Below are 24,662 nucleotides of genomic sequence, written 5' to 3'. Positions count from 1 at the left end.
TAACTAATTCTTTCTATCAATTTAACTTTATCTTGTTAAAATGGTGAAGAAGTTACTAGTTGTAGAACCACAGAAGAACAAACATTGCCCAGTGCTCTTAAGGTAGAGTAGGGTGCTAGCGTCACCCAAGTGTCGGATAGGTCATTATTTTAGTCTTACAAACATAGGTGCATGTTCTAGTTATATATTTTCATGATTTAAGCCTACAAATAGGTGAATACATATGTCAGGAGACAACATAATATCAGCATCTTGAAGGTGTTTGCTCAGTAATTGCTATACAGATCCAAGATTCCTTTTGGTACACTGGAGACACAGAAATGAACACACTAGGGATTATAGTTATGCCAAGCAGACATTGCTTCTCTTATAGAAGTCATTTCTATACCTTTCAGAAATGTTAGAACTTTCTTTTCTTTTCTTTTAAATGTATTTGTTTTTATTTTTTAATCCTTTTTTATAGTCCAGACTTCATCCCCCTCCCAGTCTCCAGTCTTTCCCCCCCCAACACTCCATCGATTCCCATCCCATACTTCCTCTAACCCCTGTCTCTAAGAGGATGTCTGTCCCCCCCCCCCTCCAACCCCTCCAGGCCAACCCACTCCCAGGGTCCTCCAGTCTCTTGAGGGTTAGGTCCATCTTCTCTCACTGAGGCCAGACCAGGCAGACCTCTGCTGTATATATGGCCTCATGTCAGCTGGTGTGTGCTGCTTGGTTGGTGGCTCAGTGTCTGAGAGATCTTGGGGGCGGGGAGGGGGGAGGTGGGGTCCAGGTTGAAACTGCTGGTCTTCCCATGGGACTGCCCTCCTCCTCAGCTTCTTCTAGCTTTTCCCCAATTTCCACCACAGGGGTCCCTGGCTTTCATTCATTGGTTGGATGTATGGTTCATATTCATTGGTTGGAAGTATCTGCATCAGAATCTTTTAGCTGCTGTTGGGCCTCTCAGAGGTCATCTATGCTAGGCTCCTGTCTGCAAGCATACCTCAGCATCAGTAACAGTGTTAGGGTACTAGACCTCCCCTTAAGCTGGATCCTAATTTGGGCCTATCACTGGACCTCCTTTCTCTCATGCTCTTTCCCAATTTTGTCCCTGTAGTTCCTTCAGACAGGAATAGGGTCAGAGCTTTTGGCTGTGGGATGGCAACTCCATTTCTCCACTTGATGTCCTGTCCCTTCACTGGAGGTGGACGCTACATGTTCTTCCCACTTATCTAAGTGCTTTATCCCTTTGAGTCTTGAGAGTTTCTCACCTCCCAGGTCTCCAGTATATTCTAGAGGGTCCTCCCACCTCCTACCCTCCCTCCCCCGAGGTTGCCTGTTTCCATTTTTTCTGCTGGCCCTTAGGGCTTCAGTCCTGTTTCTCTCCCCCACTCCACTACCTGATCATGTTCCCACCTTAGTACTTTTAAAAATAGCAGTGAATGTTGATAATCAGAGCTGAAAATAAGTTATTTCTTATTAGTTGTGACTGTATAAAATGTATATTGGATATCCTTGGAGAGGAGTTAGTTCCTTTTGGATATGCTTCATCTGGATATGGGATTAGCATCAGACTACCTGTTGATGATGATGGAGAACTTAGAAGAATAGGACTGAACAGAGACAAAGACATGGAGTTGGCTGAATGAAGTAGTGGAGCAGGGAATACTGTGGTGATTATCACTTTATTTTTTCCTTCCCTGTTCCCCCTTATTCTCTATCAAGTCTATGACTCTTTTTAAAACTAATTATTAGTACATACATATATATGTATATGTGCATATATATGTATTCCAAATATAACCTGTTGATTCCCTGTTTTGGGGACTGAGCATTTGGTGCTGGATAACTAATTAGTGTGTGTGTCCCTGACTGTTTTCCCTCCCGCCATTCCTTACTTGCTTGTAGTTCTTTGTGTTGATAAGGCCTGTGGGCTTTTCTCCATGTCCTTTGCATGTCTATTGGTTTTGCATTTGCTCACTTCTTGTTTAGGCAGTTGTGCTCTTGACACTTATGGACATTACTAGCAATCACAATCCCACAGCAGACTTCCTGATCATCTGCTTCTTACAGTCCAGAGCCTTGGGTTCACTAGTACTTAATCGGTGTACTTATTGGGACGAAGCTCCACACCTTTGATTTTGGCTGGTTGTTGGTTTTGTGTAATAGTCCCTGTCTATTACAGAGAGAAGTTTCCTTGATGAGGATGAAGACTGCATGTGTTAGTATAAATAAAAATGTTCAGATTGTTGCTAGAGATTATGCTAACTTAGGAAAGTGGTGATGGTTGGTTTTCTTTCAAGATCCATGATGTCATTGTGTAGTTGCTATAGTTTCCACTAACAGGCGTGGTTTCCCTCTTGTTACATGTATCTTAAGTCCAACTAGTGAGTGTGGGCCCCCAGTGCACCTTATTGATTTGTGCCGTGCAGTCATTGCTGTGGTTCGTAGGCATCATGACTTGGTAGGGCTGTTGGTTGTTTGCCTCCTTTGAAAGCTTGTGTGGCAGCTTATGTTTTTATGAAAGCTCAGGGAGGTGACATTCTGGTCAGTTCCGGCTCAGGGTCTTCTGAGCCCTGTGTCTGCTGAAGAACATGATGTCTTCAGCTAGCTCTGGGGGCAGACATGGAAAACAGCAATAATCTGTATGCTTTGGGGATCTCTTTCCTTTGACTGACAATTCAAAACTTGGAGTGCCATGTCTGGCTTTGGGGAATGTTGTCACTCAGATAAGAAAATTCATGTAAACTGTATATGTATACCTATGTGCAGAATAATATATCTTATAGGTTGTCTTATGTAAGTAGTTAATAATATTATTTCTTGTGACTTTTAGACATCCTTATTATTTTACACTTACACCTCTTTTTTTCTGTGTTTCTTTCTCTCTTTCCTGAGAATGTCACTTTTCGTATTTCCTTGATCAGATCACTTGTACCATGCTATTCCCCTTTACCATCCTCCCTCTTTATGTATTTACTTCCCTTTCTCACCCTAAGACGCATCCCCCTCCCTCTATGATGGCCACCCTTCATGGGAACAAGAGTAGAGGGTTGATGTAAGGCCACTGTTACCATTCAGTTGTGTGAGAGGTAAGATGCAGCTACAGTTATAAGGATCTTGATTACCAGTTTATAGAAAATGCTACTTATTTTTAGAATTTCATAGTTGGGAACAGTGCTCAGTATTTTAATATGTATTCTGAGTTAATCTTAAGTCAAGTGTGTTTGTGTGGCAGAGGTCAGTGCCCCTGAAGACATTCAGCATAGGTGGGAACTGGAAAAGGAGAGCAAGCATGGGTATGAGAACAAGCAGATGTGTGGAGTGATGTGGTCCATTGGGCAGATGATGAGCATTTTAACTTAGGCTGCATCTTAATATTTGTATATTTAGGCACTTGAAGACCTGACCCTAAAACAGTAGTTCTCAGCATTCCTAATGCTGTAGCTCTTTAATATAATTCTTCCAGTTGTAACCCTCAACCATACATCCCTGTGGGGGATAGCTCATGCAATGGCTTGGAGGAAACTGGACTGTGGAGCTCCTGTTTGCCATAGGCTTCTACCATGGTTTCAGAAGTATTCATTGTCACTTCATATTTGTAATTTTGCTACTGTTATGAATTGTAATGTAAATATCTGATGTGCAGGATACCTGATATAGGACCCCTGTGAAAAGGTCATTCCATTTCCCCAAAGCACTTGTGACCCACAGGTTAAAAACCACACTGTTCAGAGGCTAGAGACTTTGATGGTCTTGGTTAGTCTATATATACTTTTGATAATTCACAGCTCTAAAATGAGCATTAAATTGGCATGTGTTTATTAAGAACCTAGTATATATACAGGTTATGTTGGATTTGATAATGTCCTCAATCTTCCTCTGCCTAGGTTTATTTGGGACAACCATTTAATAGCTTACTTCCTGGTGTTTGTATAGGACTAACTATTTTAGGTATCCTATTGACTGATGATGAGTTTTTATTTTTAAAATATTTATGTGTTTTAATTTAAATTATGTGCGTGGGTATGCACACTTGAGTTTCAGTGTCTGAGGCCAGAGGTATCGGCCCTCCCTCGCATAGGAATTTTATGGTGGGAATCAATTTCTGGTCCTATGTAAGACCAGTAAGCACTATTAACTGCTTAGCCATCTGTCTGTCCCCTGAAGGGTTTTTAATGCTTTCTTCTTTGTTTTTGTACTTAGGAAGTTTTGCCTTTTATTATAGCATTATTATAATGTCCAATAACTTGAGTATAATTTATAGTTTCTTTTTTACTCTTTTTGTCTCTGTTTTAGTCTCCCACCCACTTCTTTCATCATTTTACACACAGAAAATTAGCTCTCTTTGAGGAATTCACCTTTGGCTACTTTCCCCCAGCTTTAGTCTTTCTTGGCCATAACATCTCTGCAGAGTTCTTTGGATGTGTCAGTGTTTGAGACCAGAGGCCTCCCTTCTCTATGTGTCTTCTCTGAAGTGTCGTCTCTTGCTTTGTGCAACTGACTGGTTTAATAGAGTGAATGAGGAGATAGGCTGGAACATATAGATGGGGAGGCTGATTCTGGAAAGGGTATTATCTAATAGGAAGTAGAGGACTGAAGAACGGAATCAGTGTAATCAACTTAGAGTGTAAGGCATGAGAGTAGTTAGTTCCTGGGCAGTCTGTAGCCAGAGACTTTTCTTTGGTATCAAGTTGGTCAACTCTTAATTAGGTTATGTATAATAAAGCAGTAAAAAATATTGAAATATCTTAACATTTTATCTTCTACCAGAAGGTTTGCTGTATTATTTATTAGCACTCTGTTCTATTACTAGCAATTTCTCCCTGACCTGACACTATTCATACACAATAGTGTTTCTTAATGTCATAGTCCATGTGATCTCATTATTAGTCTAGAGAGATCTGGACAGTGGCTCTTTTTCCAATAGTGATTCTAGTTCAGGTGTGGGCATTCCTTCCTATCTAGTCAGATGTCTAATTTCCCTGTGATTTTAGTCTTTTAAAGATTATTGATACTTTTTTAGGTTTTTGAATAATTTATTATTTTTCTATAATAAAAAGGATAAAACATCAGTATGAATCTTTTTCACTGAAGATTTAACATAAAGATACCAGATATTATGTACAATGACTCTTGTCAACTTTGTCCAAATTTTGAATTTAGTTTCTTTATCCTTTTAATCTATTTTTGAATGTGTTTTTAAAATATATGTGCTATTTTGGACTTGGAAGATTAATTATCCTTTTAAGGCAATTTACTATCCAAAACACATTAACTGTGTTTTCTCTTAAGAATCATGGTGACACATTTTCACCTGGCAAAGGGAGTCGGCAGAAAATTATCTAATGAAATAGTTGTTCAGACTAATACATAATTAAGAGCTTTGCAATACTCCCCTAGGAAAATAGGAAATTAGAGATGATTTAATGTATGTCATCTATCAATTGTGCTATTTAATAAATACAGAATGGTAGGAATTTGTTTCCTTGTAAAAATATTTAAAGCAACAACAAACCATAATTTTAGACATTTAGTTTATTGTGTTTTATATGTGAGATCCTGCTTTAGTGGTTTGTTTGTTTGTTTTGTTTTGCTTTTTAATTTTCCTATTCTGTTTTGGGAGACAGGCTCTCTCAACTTAGCCCTGGCTGTCCTGGCACTTGCTAAGTAGACCAGGCTGACTTAAAACTCATGGAGATCCATCTGCCTCTTCCTCCCTAGTGTAGGGTTAGATGTGTATGTTACTTGTACTTGGCTCTGCATAACTTTGTGATGCACACAGTTGTCACTTAATTCCTGGGTGCGTTGCCCTGCCTATGGCTGAGTAAGGAGTGTCGCCTGGTTACTCTTTAGTCAGGTGCAAGCTCAGCTATGTGCATTTTTTTCATCCATAGGAAGTAAGTTACTGATAAGTTCTCTCTAAATTGGTGATTCTCAAACTCCCCCCAAGTTTATAAACCTCGGGGGTCCTCAAGTGTACATTATTTTTCAGTTTTTTTTTTTATCAGATAGGACAAGAGAACTTTATTTCTAATGAAATTTTAGGTGAAACCATTGCATTGGCAACATGTTTCCCCACAGTTTAAACAGTTTTATTTAAGGCACTTCCATTTAATGCAGGGTGCTTATAGTATGCGGTGTTATTTCCTCTCCCTGTGCACATTTCTGTTCAAATACTGATCATGCCCTATAATTTATTATAGCAGCTCAGCTTTAACGATGCTAAGTGCATTAGTCGGGGTTCTCTAGAGTCACAGAACTTATGGGCCGTCTCTATGTAGTAAAGTATTTGTTGGTGACTCACAGTCTGTAGTCTAACTCCCAAACAATGGTTGGCAGCAGCTGTGAATGGAAGTCCAAGGATCTAGCAGTTGCTCAGTCCCACAACTCAAGCAGGCAAAGAAGAGAAGATCTTCCTTCTTCCAATGTCCTTATGTAGATCTTCAGCAGAAGGTGTGACCCAGATTAAAGGTGTATATCGTCACACCTGGATCTAGGACCTGCTTTGTCTCAGATGACCTTGAACTCAGAGATCTCCTGGATTTCATAGTCACTGTGCCTCAAGATCTCCATGCCAAGATCCAGGTCAGGAACTTGTATCTCTCAGCCTCAAGATCAGGATCACAGATGAGCCTTCCAATTCTGGATTGGAGTTCATTCCAGAGATAATAAAGTTGACAACCAGGAGTAGCCACTACACCATGGAACTTGTTTCATTTGTGTCCTTTAAATGATTTTCCATGGACTGACTTAGTCAATCCTTCAACTTGTATTACTTCTGGAATCCACTAGCACTCTGGAATAGCTTGATAATGAAGGGGTTGCAAACATTCTTCAGTTCTTTCTTCTGGTGTTCAAACCCTTCCTTATCTGCAGTTTGATTCTTGTCCAGCAACTGATGATTTCATTAAACCTTTCTCAAGTCTTCACTTTGTCTTTATTAATCTTGCTTTGAAGTTTTCTTCCTTCTTCCCCTCCTCTCCTCTCCTCTTCCCTCTCCTCTCCTTCCCTCTCCTCCCCTTTCTTCTCCTTTCCTTCCCTTCTTTTTTGAGACAGGAATTCTCAGTGTATTGTTGGCTGTCCTAGAACTCACTCTGTATATCAGGCTGGCCCTGAACTCACATAGATCTGCCTGCCTCTGTTTCCCCAGTGTTGGGATTATGTTGTTACTTTAATGTTTAATATAGAGACCTTCAATGAATTCCTGGATGATACCCTTTCTCTTCTCCAGTTTTGTACTTAGCCTCTGGGATCTGGGCTCAATATCCTCCTTGCTTAATCAGCCCCTGTCATTACATTTACATGCAGGACCATCTTTTAAAATACAAAGCTTTTCTTAGCATTCAAACTGCCCATCAAGTTTAAAGTCCTTGGTGTGGCATAAAGACTTTTCTTACATCTCAGTTTCCTCTGGCTAAGGATGATCTGGCTCTCTCATTCTCCTAAGATTATGTGCCGGCCTGGTGTCTTCTTCTTCCCCTTGGAGTATCCAGGCATTGTTGTGTACCAGGCTGGACTAGAAGAAATGAAGTAGATAGGTTAGCAGTATTTCAGTTGGTGAAGTTTGGGAGAAATAGCCTTCCCTGGAGATGGTTTTCAGTGAAACAACTCTCCTTTTTGGGGGGCATAACAAGGGCTATATAAACCTTGAGGAGTGGGTAGGGGTTTTGGGAGTAAGTGTACATTATTGACTGGTGCTGAGGTGCTGGGAACACTCAATTTGAACAAAGAGGAATTCAAGGTAGCTAGCTGGACATATAGGGAGAGAGGAAATTTACCGTGCAATCTGACCACCAGGCTACGTGACCACCTCACAGAATGTGGGGGTGGGGTGCTCTGGCTTAGGTGCTCTGGGACACAAAGGTCCAGAGCAAGGAGGAAGCAGTCTTCTTACTCTTGCTGGTCTCAGGATGAGATTTGCAGGATTTCGATATATTTTAACCTCACTTTTGCTCCAGACTGGCCCCTCAGTCACAGGGCTTTCTGGCCCCATAGTTTTGTACCTTTTACTATGATGCTTTTTTTTTTCTTTATTAGTAACTTGTTGTTATCAAATACTTGAAGGAAGCAATTTAAGAAAAGAACGGTTTATTTTGGCTTACAGTTTGAGGACATACACGTGTCCCTCCATGGTAGGAAAGGCATTATAATTATAGCAAGAGCAGGAGGCCTGCTGATCATGTTTCAGACAGGACCAGAGTGAGATAAATGCTTGTATTAGCCTCTTCTTTTTCTTCATTTGAAGATCCAACCCCATGGGATGGTGCTGCCAACAGTTAAGGTGGCTCTTTCTCTATCTGTAAACCTTCTCTAGAAAATGTCTCAAGACACGGTCAGAGACTTACAGTCCTTGATGAAGGATCCTGTCAAGTTAACAATCTGCTGTCATCATATCCTATTTTTCTGAATAGTTCTTATTTATTTTTTTACTTCTCAGCTTTGATACCAAGCTTCCTGTGTTTACTAAGCTGCTGGAAAGGACTGGAGCCCCTGTTGTAGATATCCTTACTACTTTTTTTTCTTTAAATCCAGAACTTTTTACCTTGTGTGGGTTTCTTGTCTGTTCTTTGATAGAAAGTAAACCTTCTGGAGCAAGACTGTAGGCTGTGCCGACCTGCTTTTGTAGAGCACGGCATATAGATATATTGACTATACAAGAGATTGAATGTGGTGTAGGGGGTTAAAACTTAGGTACTTAGCTTTGCTTAAAGAAGTATCAGCAATGTTTCCGAGGCTATAAAAACTTAATATTAGGTTCATACAACATTTAGCAATCATGTTTTAATGATGTACAAACAGCAAGTGTCAATAAAATAAAATTTGTAATTTTCTTTTAGTATGCAGGCAATGAGCCATATTAAATATGAAGGAGGAGGGAAATATCTCAAATAGTAATCATAAGATTAATAATAAATATTTGAGTGGTGATAGAGGGCTTTGGAAATTCTGAATTTTAAAATCATTTCTTTTTTGTGGTTTCTTTTTAGTAGACTATAGTAAAATTCTTAAGTACTACTCACATATATTTGCATTGTAATTTTATAAAATGTTACCATGCTTGCATTTTATAGTCAGTTCACCATTCCAGGTATTATCTGGATTACAGTTTAAGCTGGGAAAATGAACATGAGCCCCAAATAGCCTCTGATTCCATATCTCTCCTAATTTCTTAGAGCACTTTGTAATGTCTCAATATGTTGAGTATGATATACCTCTATGACATTTTTGAGAGCACAGTTTGAAAACTCTTTTAAAGCATTTAATGGCTCAAGTCCAAAGGGCTAGTATAGTGCTTGCTACTGAGAACTAAAAGTACCTATGTTTATTAAATTACTTACTGCTTCTCCATTTTTGAAAATACTAGAAGCAGGGCTTTACCCTTAATATTTCTTAGAATTGTGATTTTGACTTAACTATAGAGAAAAGTCATTGGAATTTCTTTTTGTTCTTTCTTATCACTTGTTACAATTTCATTGTTATGTTTTTATAGTATAACATGAAGTGTTTATTATGAGAGCAACTAGAGAAAGAACTATGTTGGCAAACATATCAGCTGATAAAGTGCAGTTCTCATTGTTCACTTTACTTGTTTGGTCTGCTTATACATTCTTCATTTAGGATGCTGATCACTTGTATTGATAGTACTGGTGGATAAAAAACAAAGTGTGGCTGACTTATGTGAAATGATACTCAAGCTTAGTTAGAATGTTTTGTGCATAGCTTGGATTGAGGGTGAGAGGCAACAGCTCAGTGCTGCCAGAATTTGCCTACTATTCCACTGTGTGCACTATATGGACTGACCTTTGCACTCACTAAGAGAAGTTCCTCTGGCTTCTACACATGGCTTGCTTACCTCTGACCTTGACAAGAACTATATCCTTCATTGAACTTTATTGGCCATTTCTCAACCATCTTTCCAGCCTGCCATTGATGTGAAGCAGCTTTGATACTGCATGTTTATCGCTGGTGAATCTAGTTTAGCAAAATTATTGCTATGCTAATTTAGGGAGAATGGCTTCACATTTGACATCCGGTCAAATGTCTCATCCTTTACCTTTAACGTGTAACTCTTTAGTGCGTAACTTAGCAAGAATCATGCTAAGTTAGTTTAGAAAGAATGCCCCTCTGCACTAACGTGTCTGCTATGCATGTTTTTCTTCTGCTCATTGACTGTAAATCTCAAGCTGTCTTTGCTAGATGTGGAATTAGGCCTGGTCTCTCCCTTATACAGAATTGGTCTTTAATGAAGACTTTTGTGGTATTTTAACAAGTGTCAGAATATTTTTTTCTTCAAATGGATTCACATAGGAAAAGAAATTCAACTGATCCATACTCTTTAAACACAAAATTTAAAGGCTTTGTGGCCCTAAGGGTTATCAACCATATTTAATTAAGATGTGAAAGAATAGTAATTGGGCTTTGTTTATATTTTACTATTAAACGGCAGAGCTTGAATTTGAACTCAAATTAGCCGTATATCAAATTTCATAAACTTCACTGAAATATTACATTACTTCCTATGTTCTTTTCAATTTATGAGGTGTAAATTCAGGATATTCTCATAGTATAGTGAGGCTAGGTCTGAATTAAGCCTCTAGGCCTAGTTGAAGATAATTAAACTATCAGTGATTCTTTGCCTTTACCTCTGCATATTTTAGTATTTACCTGTTTGCATAACAAAAAGACCATTTGGAATCTCTGCAAGTATTCTTTGTTGGGACTGTCTGGTGTCCACAGTTTTTTTGTTGGAGGAGTCTGGAGTTGTATAAAAAGAGAAGTGTAATCTAAATCACATAAAACTCCCAATAGTTCATTGTATAGATATATTTTCATTTTTACACATGGGCTGTGCCTCTACAGGGCTCATAAGAACATGTACCATGAACTTATTAATTTGTAAATGTTTAGCAACAATATAGTAACATAACAGTCTAGTTTTCCTACCAGAAAAATACCATTTTTTGACCTATTTAAATATTAGAAATTTTAGCCATGTTAGGTTTCCTTTTTTAGTCTAATTCATTTCCTCTCTCTCTTTTCTTCTTACAAAAGTACAACATTTAATTGAGGCTGGCTTAAAGTTTCAGAGATTCAGTCCATTATTGTCATGGCAGCAACCAGGAAGAGACAGTGTTGGAGAAGTAGCTGAGAGGTCTACATCTTGATCAAAGGCAGCCAGGAAACTCTCTCTTCTGTACTGAGTTAAGTGTGAGTACCAGGAGCCCTCAAAGCCTGCTTACACAGTGACACACTTATTCCAACAAGGCCACACCCCTTACTAATTGATTCTCTTGGAGTTTCATCCACACAAGTGTCCTGTACACTGTAGCTGAGCCCAGTGATCTTTTTACCCTTATCCTAAAGCAGTCTGTGTGGAGTATGACTGAGGAGAGAGATGTGCTAATGGCTGAATTTCTTTGTTACTCTTCAGATGTTTCAGCAGAGTTGATTCGCTTTTGTTTCCTCAGGATTTTCATCAGTACTGACTCAGAGCAGAGAACTGGCTTTCTGCTCTCCTCATCCTGTCCCCTGCCTAAATTTCTTGCTGTGAGCACATTAACAGTTGGACTTATTCAGACTTTTGGCAGGCTGTGGTTGCTCAGTTAAGCCATTCTTTCTTTTCTATATGTTTTAATTGCCCCAGGGAGCTGGTATTCAGGAGAATGTTCCTATTTGGATAGCTTGAGAAGTGTTGCAAATAATTTCATCCTTAGAGTTCTGAGTCAGTCACCCTTGCAGGGCTATGGAGGGGATTGCACATGAAGTAAGGAGTGGGAATTCCAAGGCCTTACCTAGAGAGAGTGCTGGTGTCAGTGAACTTAAAAGATCCATCTGTTTTCCTGATTCCTTTTTGTCAGTAACTTACCCATGTGATACTTTTAAGGTGGTGAACACTGCTTTAAAAAGATAATTCAGCCTGATACAACAAATTAAGAAATTGGCTCACCATGAAGGTTCTCAAGGAGGTTCTTTGTTTTGTTTTGTTTTAAGGAGGTGCGTCTGTGAAATGAAAGAATAGTTAAGCTGAACTTGCTTTCCTAAAGCTTTTTTATTTTTCCCTACCTCCAGACAGTCTGTCCTGAGCCCATATATAGTGAAGGTACTTTTGAGTGGTTTCTGTCTGTGAGCACCACATGCTTAGCCTGTGGGGTTCACAATAGCATGCTGAACATTTGTTTTTATAGTGCCTCAGAGTTTTATCAGGAGTTATATTTGCAAAAATATCAAAGAAGGAAAGGAAGAAAGCCTAATATTAGAGAAAAAGCATTATGGAAATTGTCATTGTAATGTAGTTATAAAATGAAGTTCAAGTGTGAGGTAGTTATGTCTGTGTGTATGTAGTTTTCCCCTGCATATGAGGCACATCCACAGAGGCTCCTCTTACTTAATTTCTGTTACTGGTGTGGTGATAAATTGACTTGTTAGGTTGACTGGAGTCAGAATCCTCTATTGGATACACCGCTGGCATCTCTGATGAAGTTGTTTTCAGAGCAAGAGATTTAAATGAGAAAAGAAAGTCTACCCTGAATATGGTGACACCACCCTTGGACTTGGTCCCAGACATAAGGCACTAGATGAGGGACCCAGCCCAGGAGCAGTGCTCCTCTGCTTCCTGATGCAGTACAGCCAGAGCAGCTGCCTCATGTTTCTGCTGCCACTCCTATTGCCCCGGATCTCCTCCATGACAGAATGTACTCTCACAGTGTGAACCACATGAACTCTTCTTCCTTAAGCCGTTCTTGTCACAGAAAGGAGAAACACTATCGGTCCGCAGAGTGCCTAGAAATGGCAGTAAGGTTTATTATTCTAAGTGTTTACTAAGACTCAGTGAGTATGCAGGATCTAATCGTGCTAGGTGCACTTATGTGATCTTAAGTGTGGTCCATTTTCAGAAATGTTCTGCACTGGACTACATCAGTCTTAGAGGCTGATGTTATAGAGACCAGTACCTTTGGCTTAATTTACTTTGAAGTTTTTTGACAGTCATTTTTATTCCGCATTTATTGGTGGATGACATTGCGATATGTGTTTTTCTGTCTTGATGAATTAAGCCAAAAGTTGCAAACAGATTTGTATGAACTCATACCTACTTTTGTAAAGAAATTTTTGAGCTTCATATCTTCTATATTCATTTTTCACTTCAAAGGAGAACCTTTAAATAGTTTATGGAAAATATTTGTTAAATATAAGGCTATGGTTGGCTCGTGATCATATATCCTCGATGAAGCCACTGTCTGTGTTGTGTGTTCTGATACCATCGTTTTCCTCTGTCCTCAGTAGCAGAGTTGAGAATTGTTATCATTAAGTAGAATTGCTATTGGTCACATATTGTGTGCATTTCCCGTCCTGTGTGCATTTCTTGATCTTTGTCAGCATACTTACCTACCTTCACCCCTGCAGCATTCTATCCATGTCTCATCACAGATTGTATCTATGGATTTAATGCTTTTAGGGTTTATCATCAGCAAAAGGAGAACAATTTTTTGGTTTTTTATATCTCATCTAAACAGCCAAGAAAGTCTTCTGAACAAAAATCTCAGGAGTCAATACTCCAGGGAAGGCAGCTCCAGCTACAAGTTATGATTAGATTATGAAGAAGTTATTTTAAAGGTCAGAGGAATGTGCTGGCTTTTAGAAGATTGGGTTACAGGGTCAAGTAGATCATACTGGATTATGTGGGTCCCACGCAGTGTTGTTTATGCTGAAAGACTTGAGTGCATGTAAACTCCTGTGTCTCTAATTTGCCCTTTATAAACCGTGAAGTATATCCAAGTGATTTATTTTTGAGTTAAAAATTTGTTTATTTCTAATGATTTAATTCTAATGTTTAATTTAATTCTAAGCTTGGTCTTTGAAAGGAAGTAGTGGGACACTGAGCGTTAAAGTGACTGACTCATCAGGTGCTAGAAGTACTTTATGTTCTTGTAGAGGACTGGGTGGGGTCTGTTCCTACCATCCATGTTGTGAGGCTCACAATGCCCCGCAAGTCTAGCTCCAAAATGATAGGACACTGCCTGGTCTCCAAAGGCACCTGCAGCCAGGTGTAACTCTCACACAGTTACCAACACACAGTATTTACACTTAGTTAAACATAATTAAAGTAAGTCTAAAATGCAGTGAGGCCTTCAGTAACAATCTCATGTCTGCAAGTTTGTTTTGAAAGCTTGACTTTGAGAGGTTGTTACCAACCCCCTTTGCAAAGGTAATCTTGCTTTTCTGTGGGCAACTGTATTCCAAGCCTGGTAAAAGAGTGTAGATTGTTCAGAATTTCTGGTGTATATCTACCAAATCCCTTCACAATTCTGCTTTAAAAATTGGCAAATATTTTGTTAGCTAGCATTGGCTCATAGAAGTATATTGTATGCTGAATGTGATGGTGTGTATCTATAATCCAAGAACTTGGTGGTAGAGGAAGATCAGGAAAGAGGTCAAACTCATTCTGTCCTACATGGCAAATTTAGGTCAATATATCTATGTCACTTTTCTTAAAAGGAAGGAAAAAGACCAGCAATCAGAAATTTCCTTGAATAGTCAACATTCAAGGGGAAAGATAAACTCTGAGGGATCTTCCTGAGAAAGCTAGATCCCAACTAGTTTATTATGCTGTTGCTTTGGCAAAGAGGTGGCTTGATGAAGAAATAGTAGGCAAAGACTCTGTCTCCTTCTTAGGGGTCTTGAAGACATTGCTGGTACCTTGTACACCTTTAATAATAACATTATTCAGGGTTGAAGTGCGGCCAGTACAAGAAGGTTAATGTGTGTGCTCTCATGAGTAGGGTGATTGGCATTTTAATCAGAGTCTCTGTGCAGAACCTTTGTGTGAGTGCCTTTCACATTTCCCTGTTCAAAGATTCAGCACCAATTCATAGGGGAGAGCTCCATCTACTGAAGACCCCTTTCAGAATGTTCCCTTCTCTTGATGCCAATGATTTCCCTTTGCACAGTTCATTGAATTTTTCTTCTGATTTTTAAGCTCCAATGAAGATTATGTTGAAACTAGTAATTTGATCATTTCAAACACCAATTCCTTGTCATTTGCTAAGTGCTCAAAATCAAAGGAGTTATCAGAGAATCTTCTGAATTCAGTCTAACAAAGAGCCGTGTATTGTTGTGCTCTGTGTAAATGAAAAGACTTGTAGAGAATGGTTGTAGATGTTTTGTCCATGGTCATCCTTAGCTTTCTAACATAGGCACATTTACACGTCATAAGAGGGATATTGAGTTTGCTTTAGGCTTGATTTTCAGTTTTCCCACCTTGACTGGGTGTAGGGTTTTGTGCAAGGAATCCAATTTTGTAAACTTGACGTTTCCCTGGGAAGATGGACCTTTGATTACTACTTTTTGGGCATGGTTGGAAAGAAGAGTAGAATCTCCGAAGAATTTTAAATGGGAGATCATTCCTTTTGGTGCCCAAGACTTCAGCTGTCAGTTCCTTCAGAGACTGCCAAACCTAGTGTGGGCCACATTGCTCTGCTTTGCTTTGCTTGCATTAACTGAGTAACAAGAGAATAGAAAAGCAAGATATCTCAGACAAATTCTGTTGTGTGAACTTTTCCCGAAGAGACCAATAAATACCTATTCATGCCAGATTTGGCACCAATGACAGATCAAAGAAACAATTTTATTCAAGTCTAGAACCAGTGAGCATAATTAGACTCCCAGCAACACGGATGAGGTGTTGCTTATACTTATATTAACAATTTAAAATGGCTTTACCTCAGTCTCTGGAAGCAAACTTTAGTTGGCTATGTGTTGTTAGTGAGGGACAGTACCTTGTGAACCCCCTTCTTTTTCTGCCAACCAATAGTGTGTCCAGTGTCATACAAGTCACTGGGGAGAATTCAAGAGAGCGTTGAACATGTCATGTTCAAAGGACAGTTGTTGTTTAATACTGTCCAACTGGGAAGGGCCACAGCCAGACAACATTATAATAGGGAAAATTCATAAGCAAGACACAAAAATCACAGCATCCCCCAAGAAAAGACATATTTTAGTACATCATTATAAAAATCTGCAAAATAAAAATAAAAACCAGAGGAAAAGGCAGACTACAGACTGTCAGTATATATTTGCATCTCTTGTAAGTAACTGAAGATATATATCCAAATCTTGAAAGATGTCATATAAATCAATGACAGAAAGACTAAGCATTCTTTATAAAACAGGTAAAGGATATGACTAGGCAGTTTACATAGGAAGAAGATTGAATGGTCAATTATGAAACTTGTTCATCTCCGGTAACAGGGAAATGAAAATCTAAACCCTGGTGAGATTCCATTTTACACCTATTGATTGGCATAACCCAATGAGCTTGGTAACACCAAGTGTTGGCACGGGTAAAAAGAAACAGGAACTCTTATATTGCTGTTGGGAATAAATTAGTAAAACCTTTGTAGCATGCATTCTAGAAGGTTCTGGTGAAGTTCAAGATGCACAGGTTCATAAACTCAGCTATTTTTCTTTATGTGTTAGACTAGGAAATTGTCATTGGCAACAAGGAGGAAATGCGTCAGTGTATATACTGTATCATTTTTTTGTATAGACAAAAACATAGAGGAATTGGCAGGTTGGATGTAATTTTCAACCAAACAATGGAATGATTAAAAACAAACTTTTCACATGGGTAAGTCTCAGAAAAATAATGCCAAGAAAATAAAGTTGTAAAAGCATGTATGGTATATGTGACATAATCTAATATACTGAATATAAAGGTGTATTGAAATGTAATTCTTATTCAGTTTACCACTTAAAAGTAGAAAATCCAGCTATATATATGGAAGATTTTCCCCACCCACCCCAAACTTGTTTCTTAGTGTTTTCTTTTTTTTCTTTTGTACACAGAGATTAGAGAGTTTTAGAATTTTTAACATACATTTTAGCAAAAATGTTTTGATCTATTGGCTTCTTGGTGCAGTAATGCAACGGCAATCCATTGTGGTGCCAAAGGCTCATAACATGACAAGGAAATTGAGAACACTAATGTCTTAGGAGGTGAGGCCAGCCCCACACGAACCTCCTGCACCCTTCTGGTCCATCATGATTCATAAATACCAGACTTTCCCTCTCTCAAATGAGTCATCAGACATTAAAAAAAGATCAGCAGAGTCACAAGGGGCCACATGCTTCCAGTATAAAGCGCTCTCCTTCACTAGGTTGCTATCAGAGGGCAGACTGCCTGCCTGAATATGCTCAGGAGATTTAGTCAGTATCGTATTTGCTTATGGAAAAGGCTTTCATTCTTCTTTCTTTCTTTTCTTTCTTTCTTTCCTTTCTTTCTTTCTTTCTTTCTTTCTTTCTTTCTTTCTTTCTTTCTTTCTTTCTTTCCTTCCTTCCTTCCTTCCTTCCTTCCTTCCTTCCTTCCTTCCTTTCTTTCTTTCTTTCTTTCTTTCTTTCTTTCTTTCTTTTAAATCCAAAGTGCATAGTGAGAACAAATCAAAGCAATTTTTCCTTTTCGGCATCAGGTTCATTTAAGCATCTTCCTATGAGAGGACTGCCCAGATGCCTTCTCTTTGTCCTCCCAACCTCTAAAAGTGTAAAAAAAAAAAAGCTGTTTAGACATTCCTCAGCCTGGCAAACAGACTTTGCCAGCAAACAGAAGTCCTACTATTGTGAAGCAAAAATAAGACAAAAAGTACATATGCTGACCCAACTACTGTGTTGTTGGGTAACTTATAAGGTTGACCTCTGACTTCACTGATGTAAAATCCTATTGGAAATATTAGGGCAGCCATACACAAAAGGATCAGTCCAGTGAATGCTATCCATTGAGCATATTTTGTAGCTCCTCTTCGTCAGTGGGAAGCCACCAGCAAACCACATGTGACAGTCAAGGCAATTATTCCCATGATGATAAAAAACAGGGTGGTGACCCACTCTGGGGGAAGCCGAGGAGGGATGCTGGTCTGGTCTTGTCCATGGATTGTCTGACACTGCCACACTGGGCCCACAGTGAGTGCTCTCCTGACTCCCGGTGTTGATCCAGTCCGGGGTTGGGTTGGTGATGTTGGCTATTGGGAAGATATTGGCGGCCAGAGACATCCTGAGCTGATGGTCAATTTATCCATCATCCCACCCCGCCCCGCTCCCCACACCCACCACCGCAGGGCAAGCCTGGGCCTCACTCCTAGCCCCCATGGGTTGCAGGGCCTAGGGGTCCCCGCCCCTCCCCCCTTGGCCCTTGGTCTGTGTAGTGCATGGCCCTTCCATGCCAGGACCCACCCCAGTTGCTTTTAATATATTTCACAAAATCGTATCTCTGTCACAGGACTATTGTTACTTTTTGATGTAGTGAGGATTGAATTTATGGTCTTATGCGTTTGAGACAAGTGCTGTACCAATGAGCTTCATTCCCACTATTGATCTATTTTACATTTCCTATAATGAAGTTAGGTACTCTTCTTCTGTCTTTGTGATGGCCTTTTTTTAGTCAGATAATGTCTTCAGGGTACATGAGTGTTACAGTATATACACCAGGGGCTAAGTTTTCCTTATTTTTAGAGAGAGTCTTTTAGACATATCTACCACTCTGTACTTATTCATTAGTCTCTGGTGAATTTTGAGTTGTTTTCTTTGGCTAATTATGAGTAATAATGCCTCTATGAATGTTTATGCACAGGTTTTATTTGGACATCAATTTCTGGCTTTCTTTGGCAAATATATGTATGTGTGTGTATGCTTCATTCAAACATATACACACATATATGAATAAGTATATATGTACATACATACACATATATACATATACACATATGTACATGATACAGATTGCTAAGATGCTGATAGTGTAAGTTAGAATTGACAAGCTGTTTTCTAGAGTGGCTAAATGGTTTTCCTGCCCCATCAGCAGCGTTTGAAGGTTTTTATTTCATGTCCTGTCTGATACTTGGTATTGTCTTTCTTATTATAAGTATTCTAGTGGCTGTAAGGACTATTTCACTGTGGTTTTCATAGCAATTCTCACTATGGCTAAGGATGTTGGTTATTTATTTAATTATTTTTTGTGTGTGTGCTTATTCACTTTGTATAGATTTTTAAAGTATAAAAACATTGGTGTGTTTTTCTGGGTATATAATTAGTATTCCAAGTAATAAGTGATGTGATACTGTTATTTCATTTCTCAAAAAGGTATGACACGAACCAGATAATGTATTAGCATTTATTATAATTGTAATGTTAGATACATAACTGGTATACCATTTCCTATTTATGCATGTTAAAAACATACACAGGACATCAGTTTCATAAAGTTTATATTGTAAACATAGGAAGAATAAAAAGCACAAGAGCAATGTCTTGGTACTCGTATTCATTTTGGTGAGAGATGACATACAGGAAATAAAGTTATTTGAAAAACATTAGTTGAAGAATCATTAATACAGACAACAGAAGAGTTTCCAACAATGTCAAATGTTGCAGAGGAGGAAAAGATATTTTCCTATTACATGTAAGAATAAAACTCTGTTGATAAGGAAGAGATTGATAGTCGTTTAAGTTTGATTTTGAAAGTTAGGTTCTAATTCAAATTGTAGAACATTTGCATCAAATAGATGGCCCACGAGAGAAATCACAAAACACGTTAGTGTTTCAGTGAACTGGTAAAGAAAATGGACCCAAGAACTTTGTCTAGTACATACAGTGTGCTCCAGTACCATCCATAAATACTATTTGTATTTCAAAGTGGATCACCACAGCAACCCAGCTGTGGTTTATAACTTAGAGCAGTGACTTTCTTACTCATATATTTTTGAGTGTCCTTTGTTTAAACCATCATATTATTCCCATACATGGCTGCTTCTCCTTCTAGTTCTTATGATCATTTGCATGGAGGAAAAAAAGCATATTTACCTTTGTTCTACTGGCAGGTGCATTTTTTGCATACAGTATATTTATAAATAATATACCTAATTAAAAAAGAAACTGTTCAGCAGGCAGATACTTTGTGCGGATGAAAACCATGAAGAACATGGAAAGATTAAGTATAGTAAAAGGCACTGTGTCCCCAACAGTACCTAACTCTTCAATAAATGTGAGCAATTCCTAGTAGTTTCCTTCCTACCAGTCTGTGAGAACAGTCAATTAGAAGGCATTCAGTAGACTCAAGGACTGCAGAAAACAGACAGCTGTGCAGATTTAAAGAAGGAAAGAAGGCTGCTTTCCTGCAGGGAGGGTTATATGGTGATGTTGGAGTAGAGAGGAACTAAAGAGATGCTTGTAGGTAGAGGAAGAAAGAGGATGAGGCCTTTTGATGCAAACAGCAGTTGTGGCACTAAAGGGAGGGGAGTTCTATGGATGAATGCAGAAACAAAGGCTGATGGTCTAGCAGCATACAAGGGTTGCTTAATTTAGGTGGAAAGAATGTTGAGGGTCTTTTTGAATTCTTTGCATGGTATATTGTTATTGAAGAAGAGCACATGGAGTTCATAATCTTAAGGAAGGAGCCACTAAGGAAGAATTTGATGTAGTCATTACTAGTTTTTTTTTTTTAAAATCCATTTGAACAGTTCTCAAGTGGATAAGTAGTTCTTTTAATTGCTTTCATCGAAGAAAAAGCTGGCTAAAACCCCCAAGTAATATAGAGAGATCTCTACCTAGTATAAAGAGTTTGCTGATAACTAGAGCATTCTAATGCTGGGAGTCTACTGTTTTGAGAGAGGGATGTTTCTTGTCAGTGGAAGGATTCAAAGAAGAGGCCAGAATATGGAGGCCCACACATCCAAAAGCCTTAAAAAAAATGTTCAAGGTGTTCCAAGGCTTATCAGAGCAGTGATGGAGAAAGATGGTCTAGTTTGTAACCAGAGTGTATTAAGTCCAGTGACTAGATGAGCCTAGGTAGCTTATACCTTATTTTAACCAGAAAGGAGCAGAGCATTTTATAGAATTAGGGGATGATTTACACCAAATTTATATATGCTGTTTCCATCTTTTTGCTCTTAGGCCAACACAGTCTTGTCAGTACTCTCATGAATTGGTCTGATTCTCAGCCAGCCCACCTCATCAGTATCCTTAAGTTTAATGTGGTTTTACTCACATAAAATTTTATTTAAAGTGAATTACTATAATTGGTGTTTTGAAATAAGAATTCTAAATTCATTTGCAGAGAAGCATGCAAAACAGAACTTGTATTCATCTTCTCCCCCCTTTTTAAAATTCAATTGTTTGTTTCCTTTGCTTTCAATCATTAGAAGAATTTTGTGTGGTAAGTACTGGCTCTATTTTGAAAAAGGAAAAAGAAGTTTCTCATTCTTGCAGAACAGTAATCTTTCATCCAGTTTTCTTACATTGCCACTTTGTCTTCCTGGACATTGTGTAAGCTTTCTTCATCCTTTGCGGACTGTGTCACCAGACACATCAGGATCTTTGTAGATAAAGGGTAGCATGGTATATTTTTGTTCTTTCTTGAAACAATACTTAGAATACTTAGTTTATATTCTATAATCCTAAGGGTTTTACACATAAATGCTTGAGAATTTAGTATTGATCACCACAGCGTCTCTTTCTCTATTGTTTGAGAAAGGAGTAGAGCTCTAAATTGCTTCATAATAGTCAGTGCATTGCTTTTCAGTTGCTGGGAAGCATCACAGTGACCAAGGAGAGGTATAAAAGAAAGCATTTGAATCACACTTCTTTATAGTTTCTGAGTGAAAGTTTTTGAGCATGCTGGCAGGCAGGTAGCAGGCAGGCAGGCAGGCAGGCAGCAGGCAGGCAGGCAGGCAGGCAGGCAGCAGGCAGGCAGGCAGGCAGGCAGGCAGGCAGGCAGGCAGGCAGCAGGCAGGCAGGCAGGCAGGCAGGCAGCAGGCAGGCAGGCAGCAGGCAGGCAGGCAGCAGGCAGGCAGGCAGCAGGCAGGCAGGCAGCAGGCAGGCAGGTAGCAGGCAGGCAGGCAGGCAGGCAGGCAGGTGTTTCTTGTGATGAAACACCATGACAAAAAAGGAAGTTGAGGATAAATGGCTTATTGATCATACACTTCCACAGCAGTGCTTATTAAAGGAAGTCAGACAGGAACTCATAAAGAATAAAATCCTGGAGGCAGGAACTTATGCAGAGACCATGAAGGTGTGCTGCTTACTGGCTTGCTCCCCCTGGCTCAACTAGCCTATTTTCTTATAGAACCCAGGACTCTTAGCCCAGGGATGGCACCATTCATAACGTGCTGAGCTTTCAAAATTACCTTCATCCTATACTTCTAAGGTATTGTGGAATTAAAAACAAAATACATGGCCTCTGGCCTGTAAATTTGCCATCAAACACACAGACACGCACACACAAACACACACACACACACACACACACACACACACACACACACACACAATCACCACCACCAACACCACCAACATCATACTCAGTTATAAAAAAATTAAGCCCCCTACTTAAATCATATTATTAAATAAATATCACTGTATATGTGTATCAATAACAGTAGTTGAAGCCTTTCTAATAACTAATAGGTTGGCAGAGTTCTATGTAATTATGGGCATCAAATGTTACCTGAAGACTTTTAATAAATATACTGCTTTAACCAACAACAACAAAAAAAAGCATAATCATTAAAAAAAGTGTTAGAATCTACTGAACTGTGTAAATTGTGTTTAGGTTGATGAAAGCTGGATAAGGAACAAAAGGGTGATTACATCGAATATTTTGGATTTAGGGAGGGGCCACAGTCTTCAGTGGACTATGATAGAGTCTTAGGTTTAAACATGTGCCAGCTTATATCACTCATTTTCCGGGGTTCTATGGCTCCCCTTCCAGAGATTCTTTATTTTCTTTTGTTTCTGTTGCAGTAAATATTAAAAAATATGGCAGGTTTATCTCTCTATTGGCCCTGAGGTCTCACTCCTCAGGCCCAATTTTAGTTTGAAGCCATGCACATCTCTGGTGGGTCCCTGGTCTGAGTTGTCACCACAGCCCAACTTGTTGGCGCAACTCCCTTCCCTGGTGGTTTTCCACCACCTGTTCTCTACCTCTGTCCTGGGGTGTTTCTCTACCCCAAAATCTCACATAAATACAACTCTACAGCCCGATAGCTTTTCATACAGGTTTATATATTCAACTCTCAATCCACAAACCCTCCACACAACAACATTACATTGTTAGATCCTTAACACGAGGACCTCCACGCTCCGTCCTAGAAAAGGCGATACCCCAAATCACTCACGAAAAGCGGTCTTGATGCAAACTGCAAGAGGATTTTTATTCCAAGCACGCTGGGGCCCACAATCATACACCACGCAGGGGTACAGGACTGCGTAACCCCCAGTGCAGGATGAGGACAGCTTTTATAGGGTTCACAAGGCCCGAAAATTCTAAATCAATCATGGTAAAGCCTGTGAACCACAAACCAGTTATTTTAAATTATCTAAGCCCGTGCTTTCTAGGCCAATCATTGTAGACCATCTAAGCCCTCGATCTGTGGACCAATTAGTTCCCTAGAGTCTCTGAGGTCTGTATTTGCGTGGCCTCCTGAGTGGGGGTGACAATGGCAGTCAGAAGTCACTAGGTCAGGGGCTTTCTATGGTGCAGTTTGCAGAAGCCATATAAATGGTTAAGTCAGTTTATCTCCTGTTAGCTTACTAGGCTGGACTCTCGTATCCAAGGGCCTGTCCTACGCCCTTTCACCCAGTTTCATATAGAAAGCATGCTCTGGAACAGCAAGGAATATGACCTTATATCTGCTTACTGGCAGAGAGCAGGGTCTGAAATTTTAGTCATTTAGGGGTTCTTAGGCACAGGGGGGTAAGGCTCCTTTAGCTTGGGGTCCTTGGAGGGGTTAGGCTATATTTTTTTCCTTTTAACATCAAATAGACAAAGATACAAACTGCTTTTCCATATGAGATATTAGACCTATAAAATCATTAATGGTCATAGCTATTTAAGACCAATCAATTTCACCTGGATCTAGCTGGTCTTTGGGAACTTCCATCTTTTCATGACCTTCACCCTCCGTCCTCTGACCTCCTTCGAACTCTCAGTCCTCTCCACCTCCCTTGCCTTGCAGAGTCAGTGGCTTTTCTTTATTTTACTAATTAAATGGGAAGGTTCAGTTGGAGTCTCATAACTAGGTAGCCCTTATTGGGGAAGTGGAATTAACATTAAAATACAAACAGCCTCAGGACAGTCTACATGTTTTTGCTTTCTGACAATACCTATGTATAGTTTAGGATTATTGTAGTGTGTAATATTGATTAAGAATCATAATCTTATTTAATTCTTTAGGGAGAGAATTTAGTATAATAGGTCAAGTATTTTGCAATGAACTTTCTTTTGCATGTACTGAGATAGCATCTCTTGTACCTTTGGGTTCTCTATTGCTGTGAGACTAGCCAGGATCATAAGTTTGCACAACTGGTTGTAAAAAACTAATGTAGCATGTAGGATTAGATAAAGACCTTATATATAATGAACTTTTAGAATTTCAAAATGAGAAAGTTAATAAAGAATTATGGAAATATATTAGAAGGATGACATGCAACTTAAGGAAAAAGTCATCTTTGACTGTATTTAGAAGTTAGAAAGTGACCTCTAAGTCATTTCCAGAAATATCACACAGCTATGGAAGTGATAGATAGTAGAAGAGTGTACACAGGTGGAAGTGTGTGTGTAGAAGACTGTACACAGGTGGAAGTGGGTGTGTAGAAGAGTGTACACAGGTGGAAGTGGGTGTGTAGAAGAGTGTACACAG

The 24,662-nt window shown here is 39.2% G+C and overlaps 1 protein-coding gene and 1 pseudogene across 2 annotated transcripts in view; one reads left to right on the top strand and one right to left on the bottom strand.

The window, feature by feature from the left end:
• EXOC4 (exocyst complex component 4) overlaps positions 1-24,662 on the top strand; it is a 715,182-nt gene that overhangs the window by 122,901 nt on the left and 567,619 nt on the right. The window lies entirely within an intron of this gene.
• On the bottom strand, positions 17,546-18,047 carry LOC308432827 (modulator of smoothened protein-like; annotated as a pseudogene). The gene has a single exon. The product of its transcript is annotated as a modulator of smoothened protein-like (transcript).

This window comes from Micromys minutus (genome assembly GCF_963924665.1).
Source record: "Micromys minutus genome assembly, chromosome: 18".
In the NCBI taxonomy this organism is placed as follows: domain Eukaryota; kingdom Metazoa; phylum Chordata; class Mammalia; order Rodentia; family Muridae; genus Micromys; species Micromys minutus.
Note: the sequence above shows the minus strand (reverse complement) of the source record. Positions and strands in the feature narration are given on the sequence as shown.